Source organism: Argopecten irradians, chromosome 5 (assembly GCF_041381155.1).
Source record: "Argopecten irradians isolate NY chromosome 5, Ai_NY, whole genome shotgun sequence".
Lineage (NCBI taxonomy): Eukaryota > Metazoa > Mollusca > Bivalvia > Pectinida > Pectinidae > Argopecten > Argopecten irradians.
Window position 1 is genome coordinate 2,383,292 of NC_091138.1, and position 16,269 is coordinate 2,399,560.

At 36.1% G+C, this 16,269-nt stretch overlaps 1 pseudogene; it reads right to left on the reverse strand.

The window, feature by feature from the left end:
• Positions 1–920: 920 nt before the first annotated feature.
• LOC138324194 (G protein-activated inward rectifier potassium channel 2-like) lies at positions 921–4,106 on the reverse strand (annotated as a pseudogene).
• Positions 4,107–16,269: the final 12,163 nt, after the last annotated feature.

A 16,269-nucleotide genomic window follows, 5' to 3' on the forward strand; every position in this document is an offset into this window, starting at 1 on the left:
GTAACACCACACAAGGGAAAAGAGACCAGTTGGACGCGGACTAGATTAATCATTGTACCTTTTAACAGCGCTAAGGGAACTTAACCAATGGGTCATAGAAAGACCAAACATCTGTGCGGCGTCCCCTGATATTTGTGTTGAGTTCCAGAAAGACAGTTGTATGATAATGTCGCAGTTGGTCACTGAATCACACACTCGCTTTTTTGCTCACAACGTGTTTATATCCAAAGGGTCGTCTGGAATGGTTCTCTCCAAATGACTAGTTATGTAAATGAAAATATCTCTTTTGTAAAGCAGACATACTTCCATTGATATTTTGAATTTTGAATTCTCTCAGGGCTTAATATTTTGAAATAGCAATTCTGTTATGTATTTATTCAATCAGACTTTGTCAGCTATGGATTTTTATTGTAGAAATCACAATAAACTGACCGATTCTATATGAGGGATTTGAATAATACGTGATTGCGCAATGAGTATGACAAAATGTGGAGAATACTGATTGTCTTATGTAAAATATTTGTGACAATGCACTGCCCGCGTTTAATCCAACAAATAATCAAAAACCAAAACAAAAGGAACTTTTAGCTTAATACTTTAGCATTACATTGTTTAACTTGATAATCTCTTGGATGATAAAACGCTAACTACACAAAGGCTTATTTAATGAAGCGTGCTTCATGTTCAAATTGTCGTTGCATCCCATGACTGCTGGGGTGAAATTGTAAGTGGTCAGTAAGTGTGGAACTTATGCAGTCTTCTGCGTTTGGTAAGAGTTACACAATAGGGATGTGTTGAAAAAGTAAATATTAAATAATCGTGACAAACGTAAAACCAGATTATCTACATATCACGTATCATTTCAAAGGCAGAATTAATTGGTTCTCAAACTATTCATGTAATGTAATTGATAAACACTCTTTCTTAAAATATAATTTCTGTATTTTCCTGAGGATTACAAAATGATATTGATTAATGATCATATTGAGTATGTATGATCTAGACATTAACACCGATGGGTGACCACCCATCACATTTAATTTGGAAGAACGTCAGCTGTCAAGCACCATTTTAATGCTACTATCAAGCATTTCCTCATATGTTAACCATCGCGGACGCTCTCCTCCGAGTGTTAATGTCGGGCGTTGAGTTACAGAAAGCACCATTATCAGAACTGTTCAATCTATCCCTACGCCTGTGAATGTCCTCCACTGGCGTGGACATCTCGTAACTCTCGTTATCCCCACTTTGGAACTGAATCTCGAGTTCGTCCGCACAAAGTGAGGAATGATTATGTTTAGAATCTTTTGGATATTCTTTTGGAACCGGAAGTTCAGCGTCGATCATTTTCTTAAGATCGCATGCGCTTACACACTGGAGTTGTCAGTGCATGCGTCTTGTGAAAATTTGCAAAATTTAAAATGTAAGCACCCGATTTATTTACTTTCGTCCCCTAGCGTATCGAACCTGTGGCCCCACAATATATCCCAAGGGAGGAAAGAAGTCTGGGCCTGAAAAGGCATACTGGTGGCAGCCACGGTCCCGTCCAGGATCACAACAAGCTCACAGTTATACCGTTTGAGGTCATCACGTGACAAAGTCCACAATGGCGACTTCTCATCTATCACGTGGACAAGCTGCGTCGGCCACGCGAGAAGATCTGCAGACTACTGTCCTCACCTTTGAACGTCATAGGATGGTATTTTTACTGGATAGCTCCTTTCCTGATTTGGCTGCCTTTTGGAAGAAATAGCCTTTTACCTGAACATTGAGTATGAAAGACTTTCTCATGTCACCTACTCTAATTACTAATTTCATCTTGATCGTCTTCCTCTACTATACACGCTACGGTACTGAACAATATTTGTTCTCGCCCTCTTTCTTAGCTCTCCTAATCTTGGCTACGACTAGACCTGCGAGAGCCGCCTGTAGTCCAGCACCCACAATGGATTGTATGAAAATACCCAAGGTATACAACGGGACAATCCTCCGTAACATATCGCGAACCATAACCAATGGTGGTCTGGGTCTCAATGGAAAACAAAAACGTAGATGCGAAAGATTTTACATCGGTGATGCATGGACTCCATTCAGGTGTCGTATAATTTATGAAATCACCATGTAAATGACACACTAACCATAGAATAGTCCGAACAGTAACCACGACGTGATTGTAAATTTGCGATCGTAATCACGTGGCTATACTTTTTTTTTTTCAATTCGTTTTCACTAAATGACTTTAGATCGATGTTGAATATTTCATGTGAATCTTGACATGATCTGCTTCAAACGATATTACATCCTAGAGTCACACGGGGTGGGTGACGAGGATAAATAAGGTTATATTCAATGGATGGTATTATCTGTCACCTAAGCACATTTTTCATATTTAAATTGTTTTACGAGAGACTCACAAGCAACTCTTTGTTACATATACTACAAGCAGGACCCTGTGAGGTAGTCTCTGGGTTCTGTTCCCTGCCGTGACACACTCTAGTCCGTAAAAGTGACAATTTCTGCACCTGCTAAGCGATCCGCATACAGAGAGTAGGACGACTGTCAGTATAATGTGACCAGGTGGGGTGTTTGCTTGGTGTCTTCGGCCCTTTTTATAGTGCTATATCACAGAAGCATGCCTCAGAAGACACCAAGCAACACATCCCACCCGGTCACATTATACTTACAACGGATGAACCAGTCTTCCAACTCCCTTAATGCTGAGCGCTAGGCAGGAGCAAAAACTGCCACTTTTATAGAGTATAGTGTATCTCGCCCAGAGGAGAGAACCCAGAGTCTTCCTCACAGAGGCGAGCGCTCAACCGAAAGCCAAATGTGAGGTGGTGTCAAGGGAGACGTTAGGAAGAAGAAAGTAAGGTAGGAAGAAAGAAAAGATAAGGTCCTAAATTTAGTCGCCTTTTACGTTCATGTCATAAGGGCAGCAGCAATAAGCTTCAATTTTCATATTTTCACTCGCTTTTGACCAATCGGAATGCAGCATTGCTAGTGCTAAAAAATACGACGTATTAATCACAAGGGCAAATGACTCTGTAAAATATAATGGCGCTATAACATTTGGGCGAAACTAGTAGTGATGATCTTCTGTAAATGGAGCGGGGAAAATGTAATAAATAGAATATTCCTTGTTTCTTGATGAATACCGGTAATATATCATCACGTGAAGTGGAAACTTCGATGTTTTTCGCGGGACATGTTTCCACCTCACTCGATGAAGTACATGTATAACTGTATTAATCAAGAGACAAGGAATATCCTCTATCAATTGTTTTTGCTACATTCACGCAATTAAATTCCAAATTTAGTCGCCTTTTATGCCATGCACAATTCTAACATTATTATTGCAGTGTTTGTGTTGCTTGAGATTCTCTCATCAATAAAAATAAACTGAAATATTTTAAAATCCCGTTTTATACATGAAATCCCCCCTTGAAGATGCCCAGCCCATGTTACTCATCATCTTAAGAAAATCATGTCAAGTTCCATATGCAGCGTTGAAGATCAATTTCAAGCTATCAAAAAAAAAAATGAATAAAAAGATCGAAGAAGTCATGACATCATGATCCAAAATAATCGCCTTTACGTTAGTTGGACATTAGGCTAAATTTTAATATCCTACCCTCATTATATGGGGTGACCGGGGGATGAAATCATCTATGAAGAACGCATGAAGTGCTAATTATCAATTTCAGAGCTATCAAATCGCAATTCAGTAAAATTATTAAATTTTCATGCTAAAAAAGAAACAAATGCTGATGTCCTGCGAAAGAGGATTAGGGCCACGTGTATAGAACAAAAAAAAATCGTTTTTTCATGTAAGTAACTCGAAATTTCGAGATACGAACTCGAAATTCGACTTACTAACTCGAGTTACTTACTTGAAATTTCGACTTTTTGATTCGAAACTTCGACTTTTTAATTCGAAACTTCGACTTTTTAATTCGAAACTTCGTCTTATTAACTAGTTACGCTTGCTGGATTGTGTACTTCAGTTTTTTAATTTTTATTTTTTAATTAATTTGCAATATGCACTATCCTTATGAAAAAACGTTACTGACGTTATTTTTCTCAATGAAGGTAGTCGTCTCCATAATGACATATACGCAAAAAAATATGCGCAGTATGAATTGCCATTCAAGTAGGCTGGTCGCAAGGGAGGTAACTAAGGCTGGAATAATGCCTCCACAATTTTAGTACGTAAGGCGAAATTTTCGAATTAGTATGTCGAAATTTCGAGTACGTATCTTGAATTTTCGAGTTTATAAGTCGCCATTTCGAGTAAGTTCCTCGAATTTTGGAGTTTATAAGTCGCCATTTAGAGTTAGTAAGCCGAAATTTCGATTCAGTAACTCAAAATTTCGAGTTAATAAGTCGAAATTTCGAGTTAATAAGTAGGAATTTCGGGTCACTAACATGAAAAAAGCGAATTTATTTTTTATACACATTACTCTAATCTTTTTCCGTGGATGTCTATCCTTTGTGGTACAATTCTTGTAGCAGCACCCTAAGTGTAAAACTAGTCAAATTGTTCTTCCGATGGCGTATGTATCTTTTCATGTGCACGATATTGTCTAAAACATAACTAACAAAAGAGTCTGCTAGATATTTGTTTCTATGGTATACCTTACGGGAATCAAGCTCGGGTATATATATAGCTATACGATTAGGAATTTCAATTTAAATCACGAACAGTGCCGTGGAATTTGTCAGTCAATATATTTTTCATATAAAAGGATGTAGAACAATAGTTTGATACAGCAGTTTACTTCATGCTTATGTGGCAATAATTTATTTCGCCTTGTTGGCCCTTCAAGCATATCCGCTAGAATGTATGTAAGACTGTGATTTGGAGAAAATCGTTTGCAAGTGAACACAAGCAGATATCAATGAATGCCAGCCCTATACGGTCATTGGTTCTACTGAACATTAGAAATACTATAATTAAAATACTTTTTGAAATGATCGGCTAACTGAACACAAGGTAATGTCAAGATACGCACACAGCAGCTGGTTGAGACCGATTATCACATTTATCACATTTCTCGGCTTGACTGTTATAGTAACATTGGGCTGTGGTTGAGTAAAAATTAATAATTACGTCCATATACCGTGAAATTAGGTAAATAGTTGTTACAAAGCATAACCAAAATTAGTATACTACGTCAGCACCGATTACAGGGGAGGCCATCATTAGATGACCCTGGCTGTAAATTGGACATGACCTTTATTACAGCATTACTTCACTGTCCCCCTACTTTCTTGAGTCATTGTTTGTTTCTACCTGTCTCTGGTTTGTAGGGTCACGGTGGGAATACTATACATATATTCTCTATTGATTTTCACACGCTATCTCCGATCAACATTAAAAATTTATGTATTTGACTACTTATATATTCTATAAGCATAAACAAAAACACTGATCACACCAAGATAAAAACATGCAACTGATAAAATGACACCATGCTTAACGTCTATAATAACTGAAGGCTCATGAACAGGGCAACGATCAAGTATTAGTCTTGTCTATTGTTCTTCCTAGAAATAAAAAATAAAACTTTTGTCTTCTTAACAAACACTATATGTGTGTGTGGGTGTGTATGCGTGTGTGTATAAAAGAAGAGAGACAGACTGTGAACACCTGTCACAAGTGGGATAAAAACACTACTGTGTCAGATTACTAATTATAGAAATCTACCGAAAACGTTTTAAACACAACAAATGCTTATTACCATTCAGCCAAACCCATACACCTGGGACCATTCGAGTGTGTTTGCAAAGACAACCACACATATAAACATATATATTGCATATATATATATATCTTCTTCGCCATACACACAGCTTACCTTTCTAATGAGAAAACAATAAATCCAACTTTACACCTTATTGACAATCATATCACATCTTTTAAGAGAACACTTTTGCGGAACTGACTGTTTTGTACAAATATAGACTAATCTACGTCCATACTGCGAATCCCCTACAGACGATAGCCAAGCGATCGATGGTTGTGTGTTTGGTAAACCCTCAATAACGTCCGATCATCGACTAGCTCGACATTGGAGACCCATTGATTGTGTTTAGATGCTCACAGTTCGAGACCTGTCACGACTGGAACCAAATATCACGCCTTAATTCTCTAACAATTCAAGTACGTATACTTTGTTTCCTTCCAAATCAATGATGTTGGTCTTTCACGGCGAGGATCTCTTTGTAAACTATATTATTTATAATGTACCTATAACGTAAGGCTTTTCAAAGATCGTACACGGGGAGATGGCATAACACTACAAAGAAAGGTATTAGCAATGTTGTTTGGAATAAACTCGTTTGGCCTTTTCTAGAAATGTTAACGATTTTTACTGGAGGTTGGGGTGGGGCGAAAAACAATAATAACCACAGGGAAATACAACTTGAAGGAAGAGTTCTGAAAAACGAGTGGGGCATTTACACTTCTATTGAATGCTCAATCATAGTCATTGTTCAAATCGATAGAAAGAAGAGGGTGTAGGAGAACAACAAGGCCATGTGATCAGGAAGTCTAAGCGTCTCCCTGCAGGTAAAGGGTTAGCATTGTATCTGCTTCCCCTATTGCATGATCGTAAAAGGCGACTAAATTTAGGATCTTATCTTTTCTCTTCTTTCTAACTGACGTTATTCTTCCTAATGTCTCCCTTGACATTGCCTCTCTTTTGGCCTTCGGTTGAGCGCTCGCCCTTGAGAGGTAGGCTATGGGTTCTGTCTCCTGGCCGAGACACACCAAAGTGTTAAAAAGTGGTAGTTTCAGCTCCTGCTTAGCGCTCAGCATACAGGGAGTTGAATGACTGGTTCGCCCGTTATCAGTATAATGTGACCGGCTGTGGTGTGTTGCTTGGTGTCTTCGGCGGCATATAGTGCCAGTGATACAGCACTATAAAAAGGGCAACAGTTTCACTATACAAGAAAACACAACACGAACATACCACAGTCTCCCAAAACATGCACCTAGCACTACATACGCGTTGCACACCACATATATGGAAGGCCAAACAAACACACTTCTGGTTCAACGAGGAGTTATTTTATGGACCCAGGTATGGATGGATCGGCCTGTTATATTTGAAAAATAGTTGGCATGATGTAGAATAAGGACATGTCCTAGAATTATGAAATAGCTGTGCCCCGGATATCCGAATGCTAATCTTACATTTTGTAGTTGGGTAAAAACAGAATGTGTTGTTTTATATTTCTCTTCAGTCTTTAGACTACAACGATCGTCATTACCAACACACGACACTGCCATGGAGACAGTGTTATCAGGACAGAAATAGACACCAATATTTGGAGAGGCAATTATCGTTCATACGAGCTTGCTCTATCACCATATTTGTTGTATAATGCTGTAGTAAGAAATGATTAGATGGTTATTTTTAGCAATTTAATGATAGTTCTCATTATATTACTGAAAGATCAATGGTGGTTTTTTGTCTAATCGACGACTGCCCATACATTGTGTACTGATTAAAATATGTCCCAAATGTCTTTGATCACGGAATAAAAGATCATATTAAAGACTTCGATGAAAAGAAATGAATTATGTGCTTGAAGATTATCAAAATTATAATTGATTTAGTTTTTGTTAAGAGCGTAACGCTGAGTTTAAGACCAATTGAAATCATTATTCACCCGCTATCGAACTAACAATTGGTTTAAAAAAAATTCCACCTACACCACATGTATATATTATATCAAACATAAATATCTAGATAAGACGTCTCTCACAATAATTCCGTTGCTAGCTCAGAATAGACATACACTTTTTGTATCAGATTTAATGACATGATTTCTAACCTTATGTTTTTGTTTTGTTTCGGTATATATGGGCGAACAACATGCCAATTCTTTCGAATAAAACGATTGCCATGGTAACAAAACGGAGGCCTCTGGCCAACATTCAGATGTCGTTCTGATATAGGGAATACTGAACGATGTGAGAACATTATTGGTAAATTCTGATATCCCCTTAAAGGTCCTATGGATTTTCATCACCTATTGGCGTTATAGTATATAATTGGATAGATAATCACTCAATCACAAGATCACGAGGTAATCGGTGCAATACACCAACAAATCATGTGATAGAATAAAGCCATGGTTAAAGATGAAAAGCTCCAACAAATTGTAACAGAAATGTTCCAACAAATTGTTTGACAGAATAAAGTCATTATTAAAGATGAAATACACCAACAAATCGTGTGATAGAATAAAGTCATGGTTAAAGGTGAAATGTTCCAACAAATCGTGTGACAGATTAAAGTCATTGATAAAGGTGAAATGTTCCAACAAATTGTGTTACAGAATAAAGTCATGGTTAAAGATAAAATGTACCAACAAATTGTATGGCAGAATTAAGTCATGGTTAAAGATGAAAAGCTCCAACAAATTGTGACAGAAATGTTCCAACAAATTGTTTGACAGAATAAAGTCATTGTTAAAGATGAAATACACCAACAAATTGTATGGCAGAATTAAGTCATGGTTAAAGATGAAATGTTCCAACAAATTGTGACAGAAATGTTCCAACAAATTGTTTGACAGAATAAAGTCATTGTTAAAGATGAAATACACCAACAAATTGTATGGCAGAATTAAGTCATGGTTAAAGATGAAAAGCTCCAACAAATTGTGACAGAAATGTTCCAACAAATTGTTTGACAGAATAAAGTCATTGTTAAAGATGAAATACACCAACAAATCGTGTGATAGAATAAAGTCATGGTTAAAGGTGAAATGTTCCAACAAATCGTGTGACAGAATAAAGTCATTGATAAAGGTGAAATGTTCCAACAAATTGTGTGACAGAATAAAGTCATGGTTAAAGATAAAATGTACCAACAAATTGTATGGCAGAATAAAGTCATGGTTAAAGATGAAATGTTCCAACAAATTATGTGTCAGAATATAGTCATCGTTAAAGATGAAATGTTCCAACAAAGTCATCGTTAAAGATGAAATGTTCCAACAAATTATGTGTCAGAATATAGTCATCGTTAAAGATGAAATGTTCCAACAAATTATGTGTCAGAATATAGTCATCGTTAAAGATGAAATGTTCCAACAAATTATGTGTCAGAATATAGTCATCGTTAAAGATGAAATGTTCCAACAAATTATGTGTCAGAATATAGTCATCGTTAAAGATGAAATGTTCCAACAAATTATGTGTCAGAATATAGTCATCGTTAAAGATGAAATGTTCCAACAAATTATGTGTCAGAATATAGTCATCGTTAAAGATGAAATGTTCCAACAAATTATGTGTCAGAATATAGTCATCGTTAAAGATGAAATGTTCCAACAAATTATGTGTCAGAATATAGTCATCGTTAAAGATGAAATGTTCCAACAAATTATGTGTCAGAATATAGTCATCGTTAAAGATGAAATGTTCCAACAAATTGTGTGTCAGAATATAGTCATCGTTAAAGATGAAATGTTCCAACAAATTGTGTGACAGAATAAAGTCATGGTTAAAGATGAAATGTTCCAACAAATTGTGTGACAGAATAAAGTCATGGTTAAAGATGAAATGTTCCAACAAATTGTGTGATAGAATAAGTCATGGTTAAAGATGAAATGTTCCAACAAATTGTGTGATAGAATAAGTCATGGTTAAAGGTGAAATGTTCCAACAAATTGTGTGATAGAATAAAGTCATTGTTAAAGATGAAATGTTCCAACAAATTGTGTGATAGAATAAGTCATGATTAAAGATGAAATGTTCCAACAAATTGTGTGATAGAATAAAGTCATGGTTAAAGATGAAATGTTCCAACAAATTGTGTGATAGAATAAGTCATGGTTAAAGATGAAATGTTCCAACAAATTGTGTGATAGAATAAAGTCATGGTTAAAGATGAAATGTTCCAACAAATTGTGTGATAGAATAAGTCATGGTTAAAGATGAAATGCTCCAACAAATTGTGTGACAGAATAAAGTCATGGTTAAAGGTGAAATGTTCCAACAAATTGTGTGACAGAATAAAGTCATGGTTAAAGGTGAAATGTTCCAACAAATTGTGTGATAGAATAAAGTCATGGTTCAAGATGAAATGCACCAACAAATTGTGTGATAGAATACAGTCATGGTTAAAGGTGAAATGCTCCAACAAATTGTGTGACAGAATAAAGTCATGATTAAAGGTGAAATGTTCCAACAAATTGTGTGACAGAATAAAGTCATGGTTAAAGGTGAAATGTTCCAACAAATTGTGTGACAGAATAAAGTCATGGTTAAAGGTGAAATGTTCCAACAAATTGTGTGACAGAATAAAGTCATGGTTAAAGGTGAAATGTTCCAACAAATTGTGTGACAGAATAAAGTCATGGTTAAAGATGAAATGTTCCAACAAATTGTGTGACAGAATAAAGTCATGATTAAAGGTGAAATGTTCCAACAAATTGTGTGACAGAATAAAGTCATGGTTAAAGGTGAAATGTTCCAACAAATTGTGTGACAGAATAAAGTCATGGTTAAAGGTGAAATGTTCCAACAAATTGTGTGACAGAATAAAGTCATGATTAAAGGTGAAATGCTCCAACAAATTGTGTGACAGAATAAAGTCATGGTTAAAGATGAAATGTTCCAACAAATCGTGTGACAGAATAAAGTCATGGTTAAAGGTGAAATGTTCCAACAAATTGTGTGACAGAATAAAGTCATGATTAAAGGTGAAATGCTCCAACAAATTGTGTGACAGAATAAAGTCATGGTTAAAGGTGAAATGCTCCAACAAATTGTGTGACAGAATAAAGTCATGGTTAAAGGTGAAATGCTCCAACAAATCGTGTGACAGAATAAAGTCATGGTTAAAGGTGAAATGTTCCAACAAATCGTGTGACAGAATAAAGTCATGGTTAAAGGTGAAATGTTCCAACAAATTGTGTGACAGAATAAAGTCATGGTTAAAGATGAAATGTTCCAACAAATTGTGTGACAGAATAAAGTCATGGTTAAAGGTGAAATGTTCCAACAAATTGTGTGACAGAATAAAGTCATGGTTAAAGATGAAATGTTCCAACAAATTGTGTGACAGAATAAAGTCATGGTTAAAGATGAAATGTTCCAACAAATCGTGTGACAGAATAAAGTCATGGTTAAAGATGAAATGCTCCAACAAATCGTGTGACAGAATAAAGTCATGGTTAAAGATGAAATGCTCCAACAAATCGTGTGACAGAATAAAGTCATGGTTAAAGATGAAATGTTCCAACAAATCGTGTGACAGAATAAAGTCATGGTTAAAGATGAATCCAACAAATCGTGTCATAAAGTCATGGTTAAAGATGAAATGTTCCAACAAATCGTGTGACAGAATAAAGTCATGGTTAAAGATGAAATGTTCCAACAAATTGTGTGACAGAATAAAGTCATGGTTAAAGATGAAATGTTCCAACAAATCGTGTGACAGAATAAAGTCATGGTTAAAGATGAAATGTTCCAACAAATCGTGTGACAGAATAAAGTCATGGTTAAAGATGAAATGTTCCAACAAATCGTGTGACAGAATAAAGTCATGGTTAAAGGTGAAATGTTCCAACAAATCGTGTGACAGAATAAAGTCATGGTTAAAGATGAAATGCTCCAACAAATCGTGTGACAGAATAAAGTCATGGTTAAAGATGAAATGTTCCAACAAATGTGTGACAGAAAAACAAAAGAAGTCATGGTTAAAGTGAAATGTTCCAACAAATTGTGTGACAGAATAAAGTCATGGTTAAAGTGAAATGTTCCAACAAATCGTGTGACAGAATAAAGTCATGGTTAAAGGTGAAATGTTCCAACAAATTGTGTGACAGAATAAAGTCATGGTTAAAGATGAAATGTTCCAACAAATCGTGTGACAGAATAAAGTCATGGTTAAAGGTGAAATGCTCCAACAAATTGTGTGATAGAATAAAGTCATGGTTAAAGGTGAAATGCTCCAACAAATCGTGTGACAGAATAAAGTCATTGTTAAAGGTGAAATACACCAACAAATCGTGTGACAGAATAAAGACATGGTTAAAGGTGAAATGTTCCAACAAATCGTGTGACAGAATACAGTCATGATTAAAGGTGAAATGTTCCAACAAATTGTGTGATAGAATAAAGTCATGGTTAAAGATGAAATGTTCCAACAAATCGTGTGACAGAATAAAGTCATGGTTAAAGGTGAAATGCTCCAACAAATTGTGTGATAGAATAAAGTCATGGTTAAAGGTGAAATGCTCCAACAAATCGTGTGACAGAATGAAGTCATGGTTAAAGGTGAAATGCTCCAACAAATCGTGTGACAGAATAAAGTCATGGTTAAAGATGAAATGTTCCAACAAATCGTGTGACAGAATAAAGTCATGGTTAAAGGTGAAATGTTCCAACAAATTGTGTGACAGAATGACGTCATGGTTAAAGGTGAAATGTTCCAACAAATCGTGTGACAGAATGACGTCATGATTAAAGGTGAAATGCTCCAACAAATCGTGTGACAGAATGAAGTCATGGTTAAAGGTGAAATGTTCCAACAAATCGTGTGACAGAATGACGTCATGGTTAAAGGTGAAATGCTCCAACAAATCGTGTGACAGAATGACGTCATGGTTAAAGGTGAAATGCTCCAACAAATCGTGTGACAGAATGACGTCATGGTTAAAGGTGAAATGTTCCAACAAACTGTATGACAGAATGACGTCATGGTTAAAGGTGAAATGTTCCAACAAATCGTGTGACAGAATGACGTCATGGTTAAAGGTGAAATGTTCCAACAAATCGTGTGACAGAATGACGTCATGGTTAAAGGTGAAATGTTCCAACAAATCGTGTGACAGAATGACGTCATGGTTAAAGGTGAAATGTTCCAACAAATCGTGTGACAGAATGACGTCATGGTTAAAGGTGAAATGTTCCAACAAATCGTGTGACAGAATGACGTCATGGTTAAAGGTGAAATGCTCCAACAAATCGTGTGACAGAATGACGTCATGGTTAAAGGTGAAATGTTCCAACAAATCGTGTGACAGAATGACGTCATGGTTAAAGGTGAAATGCTCCAACAAATCGTGTGACAGAATGACGTCATGGTTAAAGGTGAAATGTTCCAACAAATCGTGTGACAGAATGACGTCATGGTTAAAGGTGAAATGTTCCAACAAATCGTGTGACAGAATGACGTCATGGTTAAAGGTGAAATGTTCCAACAAATCGTGTGACAGAATGACGTCATGGTTAAAGGTGAAATGTTCCAACAAATCGTGTGACAGAATGACGTCATGGTTAAAGGTGAAATGTTCCAACAAATCGTGTGACAGAATGACGTCATGGTTAAAGGTGAAATGTTCCAACAAATCGTGTGACAGAATGACGTCATGGTTAAAGGTGAAATGTTCCAACAAATCGTGTGACAGAATGAGTCATGGTTAAAGTGAAATGTCCAACAAATCGTGTCGAATGGTTAAATGGGTGAAATGTTCCAACAAATCGTGTGACAGAATGACGTCATGGTTAAAGGTGAAATGTACCAACAAATCGTGTGACAGAATGACGTCATGGTTAAAGGTGAAATGTTACAACAAATCGTGTGACAGAATGACGTCATGGTTAAAGGTGAAATGTTACAACAAATCGTGTGACAGAATGACGTCATGGTTAAAGGTGAAATACACCAACAAATCGTGTGACAGAATGACGTCATGGTTAAAGGTGAAATGTTCCAACAAATCGTGTGACAGAATGACGTCATGGTTAAAGGTGAAATGTTCAACAAATCGTGTGACAGAATGACGTCATGGTTAAAGGTGAAATGTTACAACAAATCGTGTGACAGAATGACGTCATGGTTAAAGGTGAAATGTTACAACAAATCGTGTGACAGAATGACGTCATGGTTAAAGTGAAATGTTACAACAAATCGTGTGACAGAATGACGTCATGGTTAAAGGTGAAATGTTACAACAAATCGTGTGACAGAATGACGTCATGGTTAAAGGTGAAATGTTCCAACAAATCGTGTGACAGAATGACGTCATGGTTAAAGGTGAAATGTTCCAACAAATCGTGTGACAGAATGACGTCATGGTTAAAGGTGAAATGTTCCAACAAATCGTGTGACAGAATGACGTCATGGTTAAAGGTGAAATGTTCCAACAAATCGTGTGACAGAATGACGTCATGGTTAAAGGTGAAATGTTCCAACAAATCGTGTGACAGAATGACGTCATGGTTAAAGGTGAAATACACCAACAAATCGTGTGACAGAATGACGTCATGGTTAAAGGTGAAATGTTACAACAAATCGTGTGACAGAATGACGTCCTGTCTTGGAATGACATACACCATCACACATAATCATACTAAAAACGAAAATGAAAAAAATGTTCCAACAAATTGTGTGACAGAATGACGTCATGGTTAAAGGTGAAATGCTCCAACAAATCGTGTGACAGAATGACGTCATGGTTAAAGGTGAAATGTTCCAACAAATGTGTGACAGAATGACGTCATGGTTAAAGGTGAAATGTTCCAACAAATCGTGTGACAGAAAAAGTCATGGTTAAAGTGATGAATGTTCAACAAATCGTGTGACAGAATGACGTCATGGTTAAAGGTGAAATGTTACACCAACAAATCGTGTGACAGAATGACGTCATGGTTAAAGGTGAAATACACCAACAAATTGTGTGACAGAATAAAGTCATGATTAAAGGTGAAATGTTACAACAAATCGTGTGACAGAATGACGTCCTGTCTTGGAATGACATACACCATCACACATAATCATACTAAAAACGAAAATGAAAAAAAATGTCCTTTGATTGTACAAACTTATATTTTCACGGGTTCCTTTCCAGACAGGTATGTAATTTTGACCATTCTACTATCTTAAATAATACATTAATGTTTATTCTAAGAAACCAATTTGTTATATATTTTGTTTTATACTATTTATTTAAAGTTAGTCTTTGACAGGAATCGTTTATTAATTTTATTATACAATGCAATGGTTTGACATTAATAATAACGATTACATAACCGTATAAATATCCATAAACGTCCACTTTACACAGACGAAACCACTGCGTATCCATATTCAATAGATATAGCCAAATTCAGTGATATGGACACGACGTGTATTGATAACGGAAATATGGAATTACTATCGGAAGTAACACCAATTGACTGGGAGAAGGAATAAACCAGACATTTAAATTGTATCCCCATACACATGTGGTAGTATTAGTTGTCTTATTTATACCATTCACAGACTAAATAAGGTTAGATGACATCAAGGTAAATACATCTCATGGTTATACATATAATTGCCAATAGAAAGGTGACGACAAGAAGTATACAGATGTAAAGGCTCCAGAAAATAGAAAATTAAAAAGATAAATTTGTATATTTCCATGGAAACAAAAGGACATGAAGATAAACCAAAGGAAAAATTCACGCATCTCTCCTATTCGTACGAATTCATAAATGCACATTTTTGAAACTCATGAAAAATCTATCAACCTTGCCCTATTTGACAACTACACATGAATGACACCAGGACCTTCATATTGTAGTTATAGTTAGGAATGTGAAGTGTACAGCTGGAAAGGTACAAGCAAGAAGTTTAAACATATGTGTACATGTAACAATACAATGGATGAAAACATTTTGAGGTGAAAAGGTGGACCCGAAGGAAGTTTGACCTAGTCTGTAAATTATGTAATAGATAAAGCTAGACTCTAGATTTCTCTTCGTCCTGGCACTAGTCGTATGTTGATATTCACATAGGAATTTAGTGACAACATAGACCACTAACTACATCCGAGAATGTGTAACAGACCCGACCAGCCCATTGTAATGTGTTTGTTCACTGATGTATCGGACTTCTAACTTCTTTCTGTATTTAGAAGTGTGTCGCCATTTTTAAAATCCATCACTTGGACTAAAATAACAATAACCATAGACATCTATCGACACATAGTCTATATCTTATGGGAAATACCATTTGAATAGCTTTATCTACGTGCTTACTCAGCTACTGGGAAATACAACATGAACACAAACGTAAAGTATACGTCTAACTGCTCTATTGTGAGGACAGAGTAGGTTGGATAGGTATGATACATTAGGTTTTGTTATGTGCATCTTTACAGGAGTGTAAGTGATTAAGTTTTAGTTAATTAAAGTGGTAACATGCTCAGGATTTATATGTAGCACACCAGCTAGATACTAGCAGCTTTCAAACC